Raw genomic sequence first — 22,510 nt, 5'->3', positions numbered from 1 at the left:
GAACGCGCCCTGCGCAGCCCTCATAAACTCTTAGCATGACGGCTTCAAATTCTAGGGTGGGAGGCCCGAAATCCGGTCAACTTTGAGTAACCTGAGTCTCGATCAGAAGGGGACTTGCCTCTCGTCAGCTTCAGGGATTACAAGTCCCTTCACCCACAGAAACACCAAACCCCTTAGTGCTGCGACTCTCAAATACCTAGATTAACCCCAGTTCCCCTCAGCCTGAGGCACCCTAAAAATAGCACCCGCAGAGAGACCAAATTTCCTCAACCTCGCAGACCCTGAATCCCTCCGCCTGCGAGCTCTTAAAACTCTTCCTCCTCAAGACCCTAAGTGTCCTGCCTGTGGGAGACCTAAAGTCCCTTAATAAGAAACCCCCGATTTCCTCAGCCTCACAGTTCCCAAGTTTTCTCACCCTGCGCATTCTACGTCAGCCAAAAGATCCCCACTCCCCTCTGTCTGAGGACCCCAGTTACTTCAGCCCGTGGGACCCAGATCTCCTCAAGCCGAGCGACTTGTCCCTTAGACGTAGAAGCTACGTTATGCCCAGATTTTTCTGAGTGTCCAGGAGGAGATCCTCAAAACATTCTTGGAGAAACATTCCCTCTGCTGCACTGGAACAGAGCCCTGATTTCAGCCTGACCCCAGTCCAGCAGTTAGGGGTTTCCGGATCTCCTCAAGAATCCCTCCGTCACCCACAGATACATCCCTCCCAGTGCCTTCCCTCAGAGGGGCTGAATTGTAGGGGAACCATAGAAACCAAATCTAGTTCACATTAGGCTGATCTGTCATATCTAGTCAGGATCCATCCATCCCACCAATACCCTCACCCTGACTTTCCCCTCACCTTCCTGCCCTGGACACTCCACCCAAGGAAGACAGACCAGGCTCTGGACACTGGTCTGGGCTATCTCAGCACCTTCTTCTTCCACAGGCACCTTGGCCTTGAGCACTCCAATGGCCATGAGGCCGAAAAGGTCTCCAGAGGAGAGCACTGACGGAGATTCTGGGAGAACAGAGTGGAAGCCCACGGTGAGAGGTGGAGGCAGCAAAGCTGGGCTCTAAGCCAGCTCTATATGAAGGACATGGCGCTGGTCCCTGAAGCACCACAGACTGCTTGCCTGGCCAGCTGAGTGAACTTCCCTGTGACCGTACACAGGATGGGAATGCCTGGTCCTGTCTGAGATGGTGGGGGTGGAGTGGGACAAAACAGGACACTAGCTTCGTCAACTGCTCTGTGTCCAGGGAGAGTTAGGAAAATGCTCAGCGTTTGTTCACTTAAACAGGACACAGTCGGGAAGGAAAGTCTTCATCCCTGTCTCACACAGACCATCCAGTAGCTTCAGGCTACTCCCTGCACAAAAGGTGGAGGAGAAGGCCCAGCTCTAAGGTCTGACTTAGATTAGTAAATCACTGATGAAATCTATTCTTTTCCTTAGGCCAAAGATGTTTTCAAAGACATCTCCGTATACTTCTCCAAGGAAGAATGGGAAGAGATGGGAGAATGGGAAAAAATCCGATATAGGAATATGAAAAGAAACTATGAAGCGCTGATTGCTATAGGTAACAGGAAGTGCTGGGTGCCTGTGAGCCTGGGAAACATGAAACAGGTCTTCACCCTCAGTGTTCACTTGCCGGCTCTTAGGTAGCTTCATCTGCTCACAGTTCCCTTTTGTGTGGAGACTAAGGAAATGTTTAGAGTTTTGTACCAAAGGGAGGTTGACCCTGCAGTGCAGAGCTCACCTCTTGCCTTGTTCTAGATTCCCCCAGCCCATCCTACAGATTTCCTTGAGTTTGTGACACTTCCCATTGCTTCTATGCTTTGTTTCTCCTTCTTAGAACAAATATTTTGCTTCTTTCCAGGTTTCAGAGCCACTCGACCGGATTTCATGCATCACCGCAGGCAGGTCATCAAGCCCCGGGTAGATGACCCTGAGGATTCTGATGAAGAATGGACACCAAGGCAGCAAGGTGAGAGGCCAGGAGGATTTGGAGGTGTCTTCCTGAAACCAGCCTGGGCTTAGGTCTCAACTACATCTCAGCCAGTAGTAGGGAAAACATAATTTTCAGCATTCCGAAGTGGTTGTGGCTGAATATTGACATTAGCCTGAATGAAGATGAATGTTTAGGTTTTCCAGTGTAATTCTCAAAAGTTTCATGGTTAAAATTTATCATTCTTTTTACAAAGAATTATTTTTGCTAAACATTCTTAGTGAAAGGCAGTTAAAGAAACCTTAGAAATAAATTCACCAAACAGATTTATTACTAATCTCATTGGTTATTGGATTAAATCTCTTCAAAGAGGAAATGATTAACATATTATGTCAAGATACATTATTTATGTATGTATATAAAACAAAACCTGTGATCTTCTTACCCTAAGGTTAAACTAATTCTATATTTTGATTCTGGGAAAGGGTTGGAGAGAACTATTTATTCTCCATGATCTTTTCCACATTTCACTGACCAGAGATGGCATCAGGTAAATAAAATGAAGTGCACTTATTATAAAATAGAAGTGAGCAGCTCACTTCCTCTTCTGCTGCTCAAAGAGTTTAGAAGAGTTAATCTGCCTAGACTGGAGGAAACAATTTAGATAGTTCTATGATTCTCCATCTATGGATTTCTGTTCTCCCAGATTTTTAAAAATTATTTATTTAGTTTTGGCTGCACTGGGTCTTCATTGCTGTCCATGGGCTTTCTCTGGTTGCGGTGAGTGTCTTCTCGTTGCAGAGCATGTGCAGGCTCTGTAGTTTGTAACACACAGGCTTAGCTGCCCCGCAGTAAGTGGAATCTTCCTGGACCAGCCATCAAACCTGTGTCCTCTGCATTGGCAGGCAGATTCTCATCCACTGTGCCCCAGGGAAGTCCCTCTGTTCTCTGAGGTTATTAAAACTAGTGAAAGGGACATGAAAAGCAAACATTTGGTTGTCTGCAAAGGTTTTGACATAAGGAGAGATTCTTCATAGGGAATACATACGCCTCGGTTCACCATATGCCTGCACGTCTTGATTTACCTTTTTACCAATTTCTGAGTGTATGGCACACTGTTGCTAACTATGTGCACGTTAGTGTTAGTGGCCATAGTGCTAATGGCTCAGTCATATCTGACTCTACGTACCCATAGACTGTAGCCCATCAGACTCCTCTGTCCGTGGGATTCTCTAGGCAAGAATCCTGGAGTGGGTTGCCATTTCCTGCTCCAGGTGATCTTCCCAACCCAGGAACTGGGCATGCATCTGTTGCATCTCCTGCATTGCAGGTGGATTTTTTACCACTGAGCCACAGGGGATATATATACACATTGCTGTACAAGAAATCTGTAGAAATGATACATCTTGCATAACTGAAGCCCTAACCCACTGAGTAACAATTCTCCAATCCTTCCTCCTCACAGCCCTTGGCAACCACGATTTTATTTTCTGTTTCCATGGATTTGATTAATTTAGATACCTCATAGAAGTGGAATCGGGCAATATTTCTCTTTTTTGATTGGTTCATTTCACTTAGTAAAATATCATCAAGGCCCATCCATGATGTAGCATGTGACAGAATTATTTTTTAAAGCTTCAAAACATTCCATTGTGTGCATGTGGATATAAGAGCTATAATATATATCTAATATATAGTCTTTATCTTTTATCCACTGATGAACATTTAGGTTGCTTACACATCTTGCCTATTGGGAATAATGAGGCAATGACCATTCATGTGCCCACTATTTATTCAATAACTTGCTTTCAACTTTTTATGGAAATACACTTTTGAGTGGGATTCCTAGATCATACAGCAGTTCTAATTTTCTGTGGAAACTCCATACTGTTTTCTAGAAAGCTTGCAACATTTTACATTGCCAACAATAGTGTATAAGGGTTCCGATTTCTCCATATCCTTACCAAGCTTGCTATTGTCTTCTTATAGATATTGCCCATCGAAGAAGGTTTCAATTTGTGTTTCCCTATTGATTAGTAATATTGAGCATCTTTTCATATGTTTGTTGGCCATTTGTGTATTTTCTCTGGAGAAATGTCTATTCAATTTCTTCTCTCACTGTTAGTCAGCTCAGACTGCCATAACAAAACAGACTGCATTCCTTAAACCACAGAAATTTGTTTTCTTACAATGCTGGAGCATGGAAATTTGATATCAAGGTGCCATCATGGTCAATCAGGTTCTCTTCGGGGCTTATAGGTAGCCTTCATACTAGTGTATGCTTAGTAACCCCTTATCAGATGCATATTTTACAAGTATTTTCTACCATCCTGTAGGTGGCCTTTTCAACTCTGTTCAGTGTCCTTTGCTGCACAGAGGTTTTAAGATTAATCTCATTTGTCTATTTTTACTTTGTTACTAATACTTGTGCACTTGGTACCATATCTAAGAAATCATTGCTGTTTCAGTGTCCTGAAGCTTCACCCTTGTTTTCTTCTAAGAGTCTTATCAAGTCTTGCATTTAGGTCTTTAATCCATTCTGAGTTGATTTTTCTTCAAGATGTAAGATGTTCATTATTTTGCATATGGTTATTTTATTTCCCCAGCACCATTCATTACAGGGATTAAACTTTCCCCATTTTCCTGACACCCTAGATGAAGATCATTACACCATGTATCCAAGAGTTTATTTCTGGCTGTCTATTCTGTTCCATTGATTGACATATCTGTCTTTATGCCAGCCAGCTTCCTCAGTGGCTCAGCAGGTGAACAATCTGCCTTCAGTGCAGGAGACACCGAAGATGCGGGTTCACTCCATGGGTTAAGAAGATCCCCTGGAGAAGGAAATGGCAACCCTGTCCAGTGTTCTTGCCTGAGAAATCCCCTGGACAGAGGAGCCTGGTGGGCTACAGTCCAAAAGGTCACAAAAAGTCAAGAAGACTCAGCGACTAAGGATACATTTTTTGCCAAATCGACACTCTTTTGGTTCCTGTACCTTTGTAGTATGTTCTGAAATCAGAGGCCTCCAGCTTTGCTGTTCTTTCTAAGATTGCTTTGCCTATTTGGGGTGCTCTGAGATTCTGTGTTAACTGTTGGATGGATTTTCTATATCTGAAAAAAATTCCATTGGGATTTTTTTTTTTAAATCTTTTTTTTTTATTAGTTGGAGGCCAATCACTTCACAACATTTCAGTGGGTTTTGTCAAACATTGATATGAATCAGCCATGGATTTACACGTATTCCCCATCCCGATCCCCGCTCCCACCTCCCTCTCCACCCGATTCCCCCGAGTCCTCCCAGTGCACCAGGCTGGAGCACTTGTCTCATGCATCCCACCTGGGCTGGTGATCTGTTTCACCAGAGATAGTATACATGCTGTTCTTTTGAAATATCCCACCCTCACATTCTCCTACAGAGTTCAAAAGTCTGTTCTGTATTTCTGTGTCTCTTTCTGTTTTGCATATAGGGTTATTGTTACCATCTTTCTAAATTCCATATATATGTGATAGTATGCTGTAATGTTCTTTATCTTTCTGGCTTACTTCACTCTGTATAAGGGGCTCCAGTTTCATCCATCTCATTACAACTGATTCAGATGAATTCTTTTTAATGGCTGAGTAATATTCCATGGTGGATATGCACCACAGCTTCCTTATCCATTCATCTGCTGATGGGCATCTAGGTTGCTTCCATGTCCTGGCTATTATAAACAGTGCTGCGATGAACATTGGGGTGCACGTGTCTCTTTCAGATCTGGTTTCCTCAGTGTGTATGCCCAAAAGTGGGATTGCTGGGTCATATGGCAGTTCTATTTCCAGTTTTTTAAGAAATCTCCACACTGTTTTCCATAGCAGCTGTACTAGTTTGCATTCCCACCAACAGTGTAAGAGGGTTCCCTTTTCTCCACACCCTCTCCAGCATTTATTGCTTGTAGACTTTTGGATAGCAGCCATCCTGACTGGCGTCTCACTCATTGTGGTTTTGATTTGCATTTCTCTAATAATGAGTGATGTTGAGCATCTTTTCATGTGTTTGTTAGCCATCTGTATGTCTTCTTTGGAGAAATGTCTGTTTAGTTCTTTCGCCCATTTTTTGATTGGGTCAGTTATTTTTCTGGAATTGAGCTGCAGGAGTTGCTTGTATATTTTTGAGATTAATCCTTTGTCTGTTTCTTCATTTGCTATTATTTTCTCCCAATCTGAGGGCTGTCTTTTCACCTTACTTATAGTTTCCTTTGTAGTGCAAAAGCTTTTAAGTTTCATTAGGTCCCATTTGTTTAGTTTTGCTTTTATTTCCAATATTCTGGGAGGTGGGTCATAGAGGATCTTGCTGTGATTTATGTCGGAGAGGGTTTTGCCTATGTTCTCCTCTAGGAGTTTTATAGTTTCTGGTCTTACATTTAGATCTTTAATCCATTTTGAGTGTATTTTTGTGTATGGTGTTAGAAAGTGTTCTAGTTTCATTCTTTTACAAGTGGTTGACCAGTTTTCCCAGCACCACTTGTTAAAGAGGTTGTCTTTTTTCCATTGTATATCCTTGCCTCCTTTGTCGAAGATAAGGTGTCCATAGGTTCGTGGATTTATCTCTGGGCTTTCTATTCTGTTCCATTGATCTATATTTCTGTCTTTGTGCCAGTACCATACTGTCTTGATGACAGTGGCTTTGTAGTAGAGTCTGAAGTCAGGCAGGTTGATTCCTCCAGTTCCATTCTTCTTTCTCAAGATTACTTTGGCTATTCGAGGTTTTTTGTATTTCCATACAAATTGTGAAATTCTTTGGTCTAGTTCTGTGAAAAATATCGTTGGTAGCTTGATAGGGATTGCATTGAATCTATAGACAGCTTTGGGTAGAATAGCCATTTTGACAATATTGATTCTTCCAATCCATGAACACGGTATGTTTCTCCATCTGTTTGTGTCCTCTTTGATTTCTTTCATCAGTGTTTTATAGTTTTCTATGTATAGGTCTTTTGTTTCTTTAGGTAGATATACTCCTAAGTATTTTATTCTTTTTGTTGCAATGGTGAATGGTATTGTTTCCTTAATTTCTCTTTCTGTTTTTTCATTGTTAGTATATAGGAATGCAAGGGATTTCTGTGTGTTAATTTTATATCGTGCAACTTTACTATATTCATTGATTAGCTCTAGTAATTTTCTGGTAGAGTCTTTAGGGTTTTCTATGTAGAGGATCATGTCATCTGCAAACAGTGAGAGTTTCACTTCTTCTTTTCCAATCTGGATTCCTTTTACTTCTTTTTCTGCTCTGATTGCTGTGGCCAGAACTTCCAACACTATGTTGAATAGTAGTGGTGAGAGTGGGCACCCTTGTCTTATTCCTGATTTCAGGGGAAATGCTTTCAATTTTTCACCATTGAGGGTGATGCTTGCTGTGGGTTTGTCATATATAGCTTTTATTATGTTGAGGTATGTTCCTTCTATTCCTGCTTTTTGGAGAGTTTTAATCATAAATGAGTGTTGAATTTTGTCAAAGGCTTTCTCTGCATCTATTGAGATAATCATATGGTTTTTATCTTTCAATTTGTTAATGTGGTGTATTACATTGATTGATTTGCGGATATTAAAGAATCCTTGCATTCCTGGGATAAAGCCCACTTGGTCATGGTGTATGATTTTTTTAATATGTTGTTGGATTCTGTTTGCTAGAATTTTGTTAAGGATTTTTGCATCTATGTTCATCAGTGATATTGGCCTGTAGTTTTCTTTTTTTGTGGCATCTTTGTCTGGTTTTGGAATTAGGGTGATGGTGGCCTCATAGAATGAGTTTGGAAGCTTACCTTCATCTGCAATTTTCTGGAAGAGTTTGAGTAAGATAGGTGTTAGCTCTTCTCTAAATTTTTGGTAGAATTCAGCTGTGAAGCCATCTGGTCCTGGGCTTTTGTTTGCTGGAAGATTTTTGATTACAGTTTCGATTTCCTTGCTTGTGATGGTTCTGTTAAGATCTTCTATTTCTTCCTGATTCAGTTTTGGAAAGTTGTACTTTTCTAAGAATTTGTCCATTTCATCCAAGTTGTCCATTTTATTGGCATAGAGCTGCTGGTAGTAGTCTCTTATGATCCTTTGTATTTCAGTGTTGTCTGTTGTGATCTCTCCATTTTCATTTCTAATTTTGTTAATTTGGTTCTTCTCTCTTTGTTTCTTAATGAGTCTTGCTAATGGTTTGTCAATTTTGTTTATTTTTTCAAAAAACCAGCTTTTAGCTTTGTTGATTTTTGCTATGGTCTCTTTAGTTTCTTTTGCATTTATTTCTGCCCTAATTTTTAAGATTTCTTTCCTTCTGCTAACCCTGGGGTTCTTCATTTCTTCCTTCTCTATTGCTTTAGGTGTAGAGTTAGGTTATTTATTTGTTTTTTTTTCTTGTTTCTTGATGTAAGCCTGTAATGCTATGAACCTTCCCCTTAGCACTGCTTTTACAGTGTCCCATAGGTTTTGGGTTGTTGTGTTTTCATTTTCATTCATTTCTATACATATTTTGATTTCTTTTTTGATTTCTTCTATGATTTGTTGGTTATTCAGAAGTGTGTTATTTAGCCTCCATATGTTTGAAGTTTTAACAATTTTTTTCCTGTAATTGAGATCTAATCTTACTGCACTGTGGTCAGAAAAGATGACTGGAATGAGGTCAATTTTTTTGAATTTTCCAAGACCAGATTTATGGCCCAGGATGTGATCTATTCTGGAGAAGGTTCCGTGTGCACTTGAGAAAAAGGTGAAGTTGATTGTTTTGGGGTGAAATGTCCTATAGATATCAATTAGGTCTAGCTGGTCCATTGTGTCATTTAAGGTTTGTGTTTCCTTGTTAATTTTCTGTTTAGTTGATCTATCCATAGTTGTGAGTGGGGTATTAAAGTCTCCCACTATTATTGTGTTACTATTAATTTCCTCTTTCATACTCGTTAGTGTTTGCCGCACATATTGTGGTGCTCCTATGTTGGGTGCATATATATTTATAATTGTTATATCTTCTTCTTGGATTGATCCTTTGATCATTATGTAGTGTCCTTCTTTGTCTCTTTTCACATCCTTTATTTGAAAGTCTATTTTATCTGATATGAGTATTGCGACTCCTGCTTTCTTTTGGTCTCCGTTTGCATGAAATATTTTTTTCCAGCCCTTCACTTTTAGTCTGTATGTGTCTCTTGTTTTGAGGTGGGTCTCTTGTAGACAGCATATATAGGGGTCTTGTTTTTGTATCCATTCAGCCAATCTTTGTCTTTTGGTTGGGGCATTCAACCCATTTACATTTAGGGTAATTATTGATAAGTGTGGTCCCGTTGCCATTTACTTTGTTGTTTTGGGTTCACGTTTATACAACCTTTCTGCATTTCCTGTCTAGAGAAGATCCTTTAGCATTTGTTGAAGAGCTGGTTTGGTGGTGCTGAATTCTCTCAGCTTTTGCTTATCTGTAAAGCTTTTGAATTCTCCTTCATATCTGAATGAGATCCTTGCTGGATACAATAATCTAGGTTGTAGGTTATTCTCTTTCATTACTTTCAGTACGTCCTGCCATTCCCTTCTGGCCTGGAGGGTTTCTATTGATAGATCAGCTGTTATCCTTATGGGAATCCCTTTGTGTGTTATTTGTTGTTTTTCCCTTGCTGCTTTTAATATTTGTTCTTTGTGTTTGATCTTTGTTAATTTGATTAATATGTGTCTTGGGGTGTTTCGCCTTGGGTTTATCCTGTTTGGGACTCTCTGGGTTTCTTGGACTTGGGTGGCTATTTCCTTCCCCATTTTAGGGAAGTTTTCAGCTATTATCTCCTTGAGTATTTTCTCATGGCCTTTCTTTTTGTCTTCTTCTTCTGGAACTCCTATGATTCGAATGTTGGGGCGTTTCACAGTGTCCCAGAGGTCCCTGAGGTTGTCCTCATTTCTTTTGATCCTTTTTTCTTTTTTCCTCTCTGCTTCATTTATTTCCATCATTTTATCTTCTACCTCACTTATCCTATCTTCTGTCTGCGTTATTCTACTCTTGATTCCCTCCAAAGTGTTTTTGATCTCATTCATTGCATTATTCATTTTTAATTGACTCTTTTTTATTTCTTCTAGGTCTTTATTAAACATTTCTTGCATCTTTTCAATTTTTGTTTCCAGGCTATTTATCTGTAACTACATTTTGTTTTCAAGATTTTGGATCATTTTTATTATCATTATTCTAAATTCTTTTTCAGGTAGATTCCCTATCTCCTCCTCTTTTGTTTGACTTGGTGGGCATTTTTCATGTTCTTTTACCTGTTGGGTATTTCTTTGCCTTTTCATCTTGTTTAGATTGCTGTATATGGAGTGGGCTTTCTGTATTCTGGAGGTCTGTGGTTCCTTTTTATTGTGGAGGATTAACCCAGTGGCTGGGGTTAGACGATTGGCTTGTCAAGGTTTCCTGGTTAGGGAAGCTTGCGTCAGTGTTCTGGTGCGTGGATCTTGATTTCTTCTCTTTGGAGAGCAATGGAGTGCCCAGTAATGAGTTTTGAGATGGGTCTATGTGTTAGGTGTGACCTTGGGCAGCCTGTATGTTGATGTTCAGGGCTATGTTCCTGCGTTGCTGGAGAATTTGCGTGGTATGTCTTGCTCTAAAACTTATTGGCTCTTGGGTGGTGGTTAGTTTCAGTGTAGGTATGAAGGCTTTTGGACAGTCACTTATTACTTAAAGTTCCATGTAGTCAGGAGTTTTCTGGTGTTTTCAGGTTTTGGGCTTAAGTCTCCTGCCTCTGGATTTCAGTTTTATTCTTCCTGTAGTCTCAGGACTTCTCCAACTATACAGCCCTGATAAGAAAACTTCTAGGTTAATGGCTAAAAGATTCTCCCCCGTTAGGGACACCCAGAGAGGTTCACAGAGTTACATGAAGAAGAGGAGAGGGAGGAGGGAGATAGAGATGAGCAGGAGGAGAAAAAAGGGGACTCAAGAGGAGAGTGACAGATCTACGCAGCTGTCTGTTCCCAGAGTGTTCTCCGTAGCCCAGTCACCTACAAAGATTCACAGAATCAGATTGGGAAGAGAAGGGGAAAGGAGGAAATAGAGGTGTTCTGAGGTAGAAAACGGAGAGTCAAGATTGGGAGAGAATAATCTTCAATTTAAAAATAGGGCTTCTCTTTTTTTTTTGTAAGGTTATCGTGTATTGAAAATGAAAATTAAGGAGTAGTAGAGGAGTACTAGAGGACTTTAAAAGAAATAAGAGAAAAAGAAAAATAGAAAATAGCAGAGAAAAAGGAAAGAAAAAAAAGAAGAAAAAAAAAGAAAAAGAAAAAAAAAGAAAAAAAAATTTTTTTTTCCCCTAATTAAAAAAAAATCATAAAAATCTATGGAAATGAAAGTTAAGGAGTAATGGGGGAGTAATAGGGGATTTTAAAGGAAAATAAAAGAGAAAAAATAAAAAATAAAAAAAGAGAAAAAAAAAAAGAGAAAAAAGTAAAATTATATCTAGGAGTTTCTCTGGAGCTGTTATGGTCAGTGTGGGTTTGACTCAGTTTCAGATAGCTCCTCGTTCCAGCTTACACTTCTCCATATCTACAGGCCCTTTCCGGTGTAGTCAGTGTTTTCTAGAGGGATTTTAATCTGTTGCACCAGTCCCTTCTGAAGCGGTTCCCTTTGTTTATTTGGCTTCTGTTTGCCGGTCTCTTCAGAGCCTCATTTCCGCCCTGACACAGGCGGGCGGATGTGGACTCTTATTCAGGTAGCTAGTTCCGTCACTCTGCGGGGAGGGGCTGGCGCTGCTGGGAGGGGCTGTCGCTGTGGTGACGGGCTTGCGCCGCAGGGACGGGCTGGCGCTGCCGGGAGGGGCCGATGCTGCGGGGAGGGGCCGGCGCTGCGGGGAGGGGCCGGCGCTGCGGGGAGGGGCCGGCGCTGCGGGGCGGGGCTGTCGCTGTGGTGACGGGCTGGCGCCGCGGGGCAGGGCTGGCGCTGCCGGGAGGGGCCGGCGCTGCGGGGCGGGGCTGGCGCTGCGGGGAGGGGCTGTCGCTGTGGTGACGGGCTGGCGCCGCGGGGCAGGGCTGGCGCTGCCGGGAGGGGCTGACGCTGCTTTCTCAGTCTGCGCTGCTCAGGCTCCCGGCTGCTCTATATGGAGCGCGCCCCGCGCTGCGCGAGGTTTCAGCCCTCGGGTGTTCCACAAAAGCACGGAACGAAAAGCTGCGCCTGCTCTCTGTGCCTTCCCCGTCAGAGCGGTCCAGGCAGCCAGGGGCTCGGTGGGCGCACTCTCCCCAGGTGTGGCGCGCCCACTCCCTTCCACGGACCCAGTCTCAGTTTCCGCTGGCGCCAGTCGGGTGCCTGCGCTTTCTGCCCTCCGCGTCCCCAGCCCCAGTCCCCGCCCGCGCCGGTCGGGTGCCTGCGCCCTGTGTCTCGCAGCGACCTTCCCCTCCCCCCTGCCTCCCGCCTCCGGCAGGGCTTGGCCGGTCCGCAGACTGCATGCTCTTCTCTGGACTTTCTCGGTCTCTTTGTTCTGCGAACGGCCGGCAGTGTGTTCGGGCCGGTTAATTTACTCTCCCTCTTTTGGTCTCCCACAGTTCAAGTTGGCAACTCACAGAAGCTCCCTCCGATTGTCCTCAGGGCACTCAGGCCCGGACCCTACCCCAAGCAATGCGGCCTAAGACTTCCCGGGACGGATCTCCGTCCGTAGCTCTTTTGTCTCACTTTTTATCTTTTATATTTTGTCCTACCTCCTTTTGAAGACAATGGGCTGCTTTACTGGGCGCCTGATGACCTCAGCTAGCGATCAGAAGTTGTTTTGCGAAGTTTGCTCTGCGTTCAGTTATTCTTTTGATGAATTTGTAGGAGAGAAAGTGGTCTCCCCGTCCTACTCCTCCGCCATCTTGGCTCCTCCCCTCCATTGGGATTTTAATAGGAACTGCATTGAATCTTTAAATTGCTTTGGGTAGTATGAACAGCTTAATAATATTAAGCCTCCAAATCCATACACTTGAGACACATATCTATTTATTTATGTCAGATTCCTTTCAGCAATACTTTGTAGTTTTCAACATATAAGTCTTTCATCTCCTTAAGTTTATTGCTAATTACTTCATTCTTTTCAATGCTATTATAAATAAGATTATTTGTCCAGTGGCTAAGACTCCACACTCCCAGTGCAGAAAACTTGGGTTCAGTCCCTAGTCAGGGAACTAGATCCCACATGCCACAACAAAGACCTGGCACAAACAAATAAATAAAAATAAATATTTTTTTAAAAATTTAGCTGTTGAATATAGCTTTTAAAAAATAAATAGGATTGTTTTCTTATTTTCCTTTGTGGAATGGTCATTCTTCATGCACGGAAAGATATTTGCATGTTGATTTTGTACCGTGAAACTTTCTGTGGAGGATTTTTTTGTGTGTGGATTTAAAGATTTTTCTGCACATAAAACCATGGCCCTGTGAACAGACATAATTTTACTTCTTTCTTTCCAAATGGAAGCATTTTGTTTCCATTTCTAACCTAAAGCCCTAGCTAGGAGTTCTAATATTATGGTGAACAGAAATGTTGATAAGGGGCAACCTTGTCTTTTTTTCTTGATCTTTTTCACTGATGACTATGATGTTAGAGGTAGACTTTCAATATATGACCTTTATTATATTGCAGTCACTTTCTCCTATTTCTACATTGTTGAGTACTTTTGTCATGAAAGACGAGTAAATTTATTAGATACTTTATGAACATCAGATGAGGCACAGATGAAGTTTCATATATTTTTTTTTAATTTTAAGAAAATTATGTAATGCTCCCAGTGGAACCATGGGAGTTGATGACACAGAAATCATTTTCCATTCCTCCTTTGGTAATCACTGTCTTTGTCACTCTCTGGCTTAGAATTATGTGTCCTTAATTAGAATACCCAGAGTTTGGAAACATTTACCAACCAAAACACTGATTCTCATCATTCTTTAGGTAAACCTTCATCAATGGCCTTCAGAGTGGAGCACAGTAAACACAAGAAGGTGAGTATTTCCCAAATCCTGTTGCCAAAATATCCTCCTCATGGACCCAGTCACAGGTGAGAATAGGAGAAAACACAGAGATCCTGGAGACGGCTGCCTTCCTGTCCTGGATCTTTAGCACACTGTCTGACATCATCACCATCTTTACAGTTAGTAAGAACAACAACAGTAGTAGGCAGTTCTGTTGCTACATTATTTACATAATATTTCAGACTTTGAGCATGTTATGTGAATAAACTTACCTAAATCTTAAATCAATCCTACAGTACCTATAAGTAGGTATATAGCTATCACCATTATAGATTTAAAAAATGAGTTAAAAAACCTTTGATTATATGTCTGAGATCACAGTATCACTGGCAGTGCAATCTAAACCAATGCACGTTCTCTAAACCCCTTACAAACTGATTAAAGCTTCCATAGTTCTATGAAGTTTATTCATACATCTTTATACCATTCATCTGAGAGATGTTTTCAACCTCAGTTCTTTTGTGCTGTGCTAGGGAGGGATATGCTAAGACATCTGACTAAGGGAAGCTTAAGGTCATGCTGGGCAGTTTGCAGAGTGGACAGTCCAAGATGAAGAAGGAGACAGGATCCCTACCTCAGAGCCTCCCACTCCAATAAGAGGAAGCAACTCGCCACCCTGAGAAACCTCAGGTTTATGACTGAAAAGCAACAAATAAGAAAATAACAGAAGGACTTCACATAGATTACCCACTTTTGAGTAGAAACTCATCATCTGGGCATCATTTCAAATGCTCATTCTTGTAGGAGGGAGTAACAACTCCTTCCTCTGAGCTCTAATTAGGCAACTCTCCTGTTTGGAATCATATGTTTAGCCTGCCCCTGTGTTGTGAGCTTTGAGAGACTAGCCCACACCATTCATTCTCAGAAGTCCAAGCCCAGCTCAAAGCCCCTGAGGGCCCCCTGAATGTTTTGTGAATGAGTGACTCCACATTTAAGCATTCATCTAGGAGTAGAAAGGTCAAAGATTGCTGAAGATAGTGTCTGTGAGCTAGACTTCAATTATAGATGCAGTTTAGGGAATAAATTGATACCAGGGATGTAGGGAAACGTTCTTACTGTATTAAATAGCTCACACAACAATTTGTTGAAGGTTATTAAATTTCATGTCCACTATAATATTAAGAATTAGCCTGAATACCAATTCATGGATCAGGAAACTGAGGAGAATCAGCTAGTCATACAGCCATGTTCAAGGAGAACTGATGTGACCAGATACTTTAATTCCAAACATTGTCTCTAGGACCTGGCAACCTGCAACCTTCATCTCATTTTCTTTATTGTCTAAATGTGTTTCTGCCGATCGTCTTTTCTCTTCTTAATCTCACTGCTTTGTCACCTTATTTTCCAGATGTGTTTTGTCCCCTCTGTAATTTTCCATACTTCCTCATCCATCAAAAGGCCACTAATTAATACAACCCCCCTGGATCTCTCTACGAGCACTTACCCTCTTCTTTCCCTGACCTCCAGCTATTCTCCCTGCCTTGCTCTCATTTTTATGCAGAAAGTTGAAGGGGAAGAACCTTAAGATATGAATTCTAGTTTTGATTCACTATCCACCTAGGTCCTTTTGTTACATTCCAGTGTTCAGGCCCCCCCCCCCCCGCCCCCAAATCAGGTATTTCCAATAATTGTCAAAGTATTAACTAAAGTCATGCATGTGAAAACACTTCATAAAGTCCTAAAGAACTAAAGAAATGCCTGTTGTCTTTTACTCACATGGAAGAGAATGTCCAGGGCACCATTAAGTAAGGAATCTAGTTTGAAGGAATTGCCGGGAGCAGCAAAATCGCTGAAAACAAGTGGCTCCAAGCAGGCTCAGAAACCAGTGCCCCATCACAGAAAAGCAAGGACCCCTGGACAGCACGCCAGACAAAAAGGCGGTAAGAGAAATTTGGGGAGTTCCTCTAATTACTTCCTCTAATCCCTGTAGAAAAGCTAATAAGTGTGACCTAGGTGTGTGACATGGACTTTGGGTAGGCGGGGGTTTAAGCTGGATGGATCTGAGTCATGATGTTAGCACTGGGGCCTTGGGAAAATCTTATACATTTTCTGAGTTCCTGATTGCTATGTGTAAAGTGAAGATAAGGATACATAACTCATACAGTGCTTGAAAGCCTTACATTAAATGCAAAATCTGACACCTACAAGTAGTTCGATAAACCCAGCTGTGATGATGGGAACCGAGCTTTGTTAGTGTTTATGCCCAGACCTCTGCTCAGTGCCTTACGTGTCATGTGCCCTTAACATATATTTTCAGAGTAGATGTGTCGGTGAACTATTTCCTAAGTAGGAAGGTTTGGAAGTTAAACCTACTAATGGGAAGTGCAGGATGCTATCACTGAACTGGGCATCTGTGGTCAGTGGAGCCTCAGTCTCGTGAACCTGTAGTTAAAGGGACAAGAAGCAAAGTATAGAGAATGGACTATCTGGTGGTGAAGTGATTAAGACTCCGTGCTTCCACTGCAGGAGGTGTGGGTTCCATTCCTAGTCAGGGAACTAAGATCCCACAAGCCATGCAGCGTGGAGAAGAAATAAATATTGTATCATTAAAAAATAAAATTACAAAAGTAAAAGTTTGAAAAATACATGTAAGAAAGTTTTAACAAAGTGTATAGTTGGACAGGTAGGAGATCTCACACTTTCCAATAAAACAGGGACTAACTCCCCAGACCCCACCGGCCTTGCTTAGCTTCTGTTCTCCATCTTAGAACTCAGAAGAAAAGAGACTGGAGTGAAGAGGTACAGTTTACGAGAAAGAAAGGGCCACATATACCAAGAGGTCAGCGAGCCCCAGGATGACGACTACCTCTGTGAGTGACCCCGCTGGCCCACTCACAGAGAAGGGGCTACGGGGCCTTGGTCCACTAACCTCCCCTCACCATTTGGCCCCCCATCCATTCCCTTCCTCTATGATTTGGGGTGCAGGGTCGGGGCCAAATGCCATGAATGCCCCAGTTCTTTCTGAAGGGCATTACGACCAGCAACATCACTATACCTCCTCTCATCCCTGTTCTCACCTCCAGATTGTGAGGAGTGTCAGAACTTCTTCATCGACAGCTGTGCTGCCCATGGGCCCCCAAGCTTTGTAAAGAACTGTGCAGTGGAAAAGGGGCATGCCAACCGCTCAGCCCTCACTCTACCCCCTGGGTTAAGCATCAGACTGTCGGGCATCCCTGACGCTGGGCTTGGAGTGTGGAACGAGGCGTCCGATCTGCCGCTGGGCCTGCACTTTGGCCCCTATGAGGGCCAGATTACAGACGATGAAGAGGCCGCCAACAGTGGATACGCCTGGCTGGTGAGAAGCACTTGTTTCCCTGTCCTCTGGGCTTAACCGCTTGTGTGTGGTGGGGGGTACTTCATGTCTACATGCGAGGACGCAGATGGTGGTAACATGGTCGGAAATGACACAGTCAGCCCTGTGTACTGTGTGCCCTGGGCGTGAACACAGGACTTCCCTCTAAAGGTCAGAGGAGAGGTGGGACCACAGTGTACAGACACTCAGGACCTCTATAAAGGTCAGAGGAGAGGTGGGAACAGTCTACAGACACTCAGGACCTCTATCTAAAGGTCAGAGGAGAGGTGGGACCACAGTGTACAGACACACAGGACCTCTATCTAAAGGTCAGAGGAGAGGTGGGACCACAGTGTACAGACACTCAGGACTTCCACCCAAAGGGCAGAGGAGAGGTGGGACCACAGTGTACAGACACAGAAGTGACTCCTCCCTTGTGGAGCGCTTGCCTTCAATGAAGCAAGAGACTCAGACTTGGAATGATGTGTAAGGGGTTTACCGTGGGGTCCGACTGGCAGATGAATCCATGCAGGCTGAAAAGCACCAATGACTACAGAGGGAAATAGCTCTTCTATATCTTCCTACCAAAAAACAAATAAAAGAAAGAGGAAAGCTTGTAACCTTTTCTCTCACACTCAGATCACCAAAGGGAGGAACGGCTACGAGTATGTGGATGGAAAGGACACGTCTTTGGCCAACTGGATGAGGTGAGTGCAGTGAGACTGCAGTGTGTAGACAGTGAGACTCCCTCCATCCCACGCCCCTTTCCTTCTCAATCCGGCTCCCTCAACAGCTTTCACATCTTCCTTCCTCTTTTCCCTCCATATCATGCTCTTTCATTTCAAAAGACACTAGAGAGAAGGAAATAAAAATATGGCATGTGCCGTCAAGATACAAGTCTATATGCTGAACAAAACTGGTGGACTTGAAAACAACTTGAGGAGTCTAGATTCACCAGGGACACTTTAACTCACTTAATGGACACTTACCACGCACTTTATGTTTCAGTTTAGACAATGAACTTCGTTACGAAGCAGATCACACAACCCATGTCCTTTTGGAGAACATACTGCAAACAGACATTAGCCAATTGATTTTAGGAACAGTAACCTTTTTTTTTCTATCTTTGAGTAACTACACAGCGCCAGGAAAACCTAATACAGGAGACCTTGACTATATGTGGGCAACAAGCTCTTCAGGCTTGGTTCCAGAGAGAAGTGGGCCCTGAGTCCTCAGAAGGAATGGGAGGCAGGATGGCCCTAGGCGGGGCCATTCTCTGAGGGCCTCCCTTTCATCAGGGCAGGCAGACAGTGAACAAACTATTAGTGTTCCGTGTCTCAATCTATATCAGAGCTCTCTCCAAGTTTCCGTGGAGGGGGTGGGCAAGCAAATAGGACCCTGGATACACGTGGGGAGATGGGAGAAAGCCTCGGGAGAGAAGGCAGGTTGGGGTGAGTGCTGAGGGCTGCGTGTTAGCCAAGGAGCACCAAGTTCTATGGATGGAAGAGAACTTAATTCAAAGTTTAGAGGAGCTGGATGTCACCAGCCTCACGGACAGTCCAGGTGGAGACGAGTCTGGAACTGGGCTCCGGAAAATGGCTCATTAGGTAAAGAGAGAAAAGCATGGGAATTCACATGGCCTGGTTGAAGGTGTGAACAGAAGGTCCACATGAGGGGCGGCCTCAGAGGCGGAAGGCAAGGAGCTGGGCATGATCGGAGAGTGGAGGACACTCATCACCTGAGGTTTCTTTCCCCTTCCCGGCCTCGCCCCCAGGTATGTGAACTGTGCCCGGGACGACGAGGAGCAGAACCTGGTGGCCTTCCAGTATCACGGGCAGATCTTCTACCGAACCTGCCAGGTGGTCAGGCCGGGCTGTGAGCTGCTGGTCTGGTACGGGGACGAGTATGCTCAGGACCTTGGCATCAAGCGGAACAGCAGGGGGAAGAGTGAGCTCGCGACCAGGAGAGGTGAGTGTCAGCCCTCTTCCAGCATCCCACCCCATCCTGGGAGCCTCCGTGTTCTGATTTCGAAGCAGAGTACCTTCTAGTCCAAAGTCAGTAGGGTTGCAATTAAAATGCCTCAGAATTTGATTCTTTTCATATGATTGTTAGGAAAAATTTTTATATTAAAAATGCTAGTTCTAATTTTTAATATTTCATGCAAAAAAATGTGTAACATCACCTTCTGCTGAAAGGCTGAGAAGCAAAAAGCAACATTTCTAGCACCTACCAGCTCTCTGCCCTTTACCTGTTTCTTCCTCATTTCGTCCCATTTCTAAGCGACACATGTACAGTGATGTGCATTCAGTTACTGTTCCAGTTCGTTGTCATGTGAGTTCACACTCTGTGTCAGACGGGGCTCCTCGCACCGAAACAGACAGAACCACTGCCCTGGGGCAGCAGGGGCTTCACACCAGACAGGGGCTGGTGCTCTGAGGAAAACCAGCGCAGGGAACGTGCCTCGGGTCAGCGTGGGCAGAGGGTGGGGTGTGGTGCAGGATGGTGGGGCAGGGTCTGTGCAGAGATAACACCTGAGGGAAAGGATTCCAGGCAGTGGAGCAGCCAGTGCCATAGCCCCAGCGCCGGGAAGAGAGACCATACCAGGGGTCGTGGGAGGAAGCACACAGGGAGAGGAAGGAGGCTGGATGGGTCACGGTAGCCTCAGGGCCTGTGTCCACGTGCAGGCCCCAGGGGTCCTCCTGGGTGACACAGAACAACCGCGCGGCTTTCTGCTGCAAGCGGCATGTTCTCTGTGCTAAGACGATGCTTTGGTTCATTTGGAGGAGGAGACATCAGCAGGGAGCCCCCTCAGAGGTCAGTTCATTGCCAGACATGAGGCGAGAGTGGCCTGGCTGAAGATGCTTTGGAGTGAGAATGTGAAGTGTCTGGCTGGAGATGTATTTTTAAATAGGGCTTCCTAGTGCACGTTGAATGGACTAAGCCTGAATGAAATAAATGAGGTATGAATACTGCTGAGGCTTGAGAAAGGATATGCCTTTATTTTATGATCTATGGGAAACTGAGAGAGGAGTAATTTGTGAACCAGTTTGGGCAGCAGGGGCCAGAGACCTGTAGTCAGTGGGACCTGGGGCGCTCGGTCTCGTCCAGTCTCAAACCCACTTCCTGCAGAGATCGGCACAAAGGCTGCTCTTTGAACAAGGAGCCACAAAGTCAGATTTACCCACACCTGCTGTAACCACCCCCTGTGCTGCCTCCCATATGCAGAGAGCTCCAGGCCAGGAGCCCCTAACTTAATAGACCCTTTCCCCTCACAGGGAGCCACTCAGGGATTTCACCTAAGTCATCAAGTCTTATCCCTCAGTAGGGTAAATACCTGTGGCCACTGTGACATGACATTTCAGACACTTACACGCAGGGAAAGTCCCTACAGATCCACCTCTATCAGGAGAGATGCTGCCTCTGATGCTGCTGTAAGGTCCCTATCAGGGTGATATGTAGAAAAGGCCCCTGACACAAGCTTCCTGGATTTCTGTAGACGTAGAGAATAAGAGTGGAGTGGAAAAGTGGACTATAAAGACACACTCAATGGGTGACAAATCGTGCACTGTCAACACTTAGATGATTAGTGAGGCAAGCCTGACCACGGCAAACCAGCTACCTGACCAAAAGCTTCCTCTTTCAGCAGAACCGAAGCCCAAGATCCACCCATGTGCCTCCTGCTCTCTGGCCTTCTCCAGTCAGAAATTCCTCAGCCAACACACCCAACGCAGTCACCCCTCTCAGACCCTCCTGAGACCATCCGAAAGAGACCTCCTCCAACCAGAGGATCCCTGCCCAGGCAGTCAAAATCAGCAATATTCAGATCCACACAGCCCGAGCGACAAACCTGAGGGTCAGGAGGCCAAGGACAGGCGCCAACATTTGCTGCAAAGCATAAGGCTGAAGAGGATTTCAAGGGCCTCTTCTTACTCATGCAGAGGACAAATAGGGGGTTCTGGGGTTCATGAGAGAATGAAAGACGATCCCAGCACAAGCCAGAAACTGAATCCAGAGTACACAGGCACATTGCTCACGGGGGCAGGGGTCTCAGGGAATATGAGGGTCACATACAGAGAGTGTGGGCAAGGCTCCAAGGACAGGTCAAGTCTCACCACACACGAGAGGACACACACAGGGGAGAAGCCCTATGTTTGCGGGGAGTGTGGGCGAAGCTTCCATTGGAAGTCAGCCCTCATCAGACACCAGAGGACACACACAGGGGAGAAGCCCTATGTTTGAGGGGAGTGTGGACGAAGCTTCAGTCGGAAGTCGCACCTCATTACCCACGAGAGGACACACACAGGGGAGAAGCCCTATGTTTGCGGGGAGTGTGGGCGAAGCTTCAGTCAGAAGACCCATCTCATCTCGCACAAGAGGACACACACAGGGGAGAAGCCCTATGTTTGCAGGGAATGTGGGCGAAGCTTCAGTCAGAAGACCCCTCTCATCTCACACAAGAGGACACACACAGGGGAAAAGCCCTATGTTTGCGGGGAGTGTGGGCGAAGCTTCAGTCGGAAGTCCCTCCTCATCAGACACCAGAGGACACACACAGGGGAGAAGCCCTATGTTTGTGGGGAGTGTGGGCGAAGCTTCAGTCGGAAGTCCCTCCTCATCAGACACCGGAGGACACACACAGGGGAGAAGCCCTATGTTTGCGGGGAGTGTGGACGAAGCTTCAGTCAGAAGTCAGATTTCATCAGACACCAGAGGACACACACAGGGGAGAAGCCCTATGTTTGCAGGGAGTGTGGGCGAAGCTTCAGTCAGAAGTCCGTCCTCATCACCCACCAGAGGACACACACGGGGGAGAAGCCCTATGTTTGTGGGGAGTGTGGCCGAAGCTTCAGTCAGAAGTCCATCCTCATCAGACACCTGAGGACACACACAGGGGAGAAGCCCTACATTTGCAGGGAGTGTTAGTGAGTCATGACCAACAAACCACACCTTAGCCACAGGAGGATTACTGCAGCCACCCCATGCCTCAGCTCTAAAGGGGCCTCAGAGGAGGCCTGTGACCTGTTACTGTCCCCAGGAGTATGAGGAGAGACTTCCCAGGTGGTCCAGGGTTCAAGACTCCAATGCAGAGACCCACGTTCAATACCTGATTGGGGAACTAGCTCCCACAGGCTGCAACTAAGACACAGCACAGCCGAATAAATAAATATATAATAAATATTGTAAAGAAAGAGTGTGATAAGCACAGAATTACTTTTTAAATAGACCTTCCACCTTCATGACAGGAGAGGAAGTAGATAAACAGCAGAGGGTTTCTTAAGTGTTCTGGAGATGTTCATGCCAATTGCCTCGTGGTT

General features: G+C 44.4%; 1 pseudogene; it reads left to right on the top strand.

Annotated features, from left to right (window-relative positions):
- The first annotated feature begins 963 nt into the window (after nucleotides 1–963).
- On the top strand, nucleotides 964–22,118 carry LOC133044514 (histone-lysine N-methyltransferase PRDM9-like; annotated as a pseudogene).
- The last annotated feature ends 392 nt before the right edge of the window (nucleotides 22,119–22,510 follow it).

This window comes from Dama dama, chromosome 23, assembly GCF_033118175.1.
Source record: "Dama dama isolate Ldn47 chromosome 23, ASM3311817v1, whole genome shotgun sequence".
Lineage (NCBI taxonomy): Eukaryota > Metazoa > Chordata > Mammalia > Artiodactyla > Cervidae > Dama > Dama dama.
This window is presented reverse-complemented; position numbering and strand designations above follow the sequence as displayed.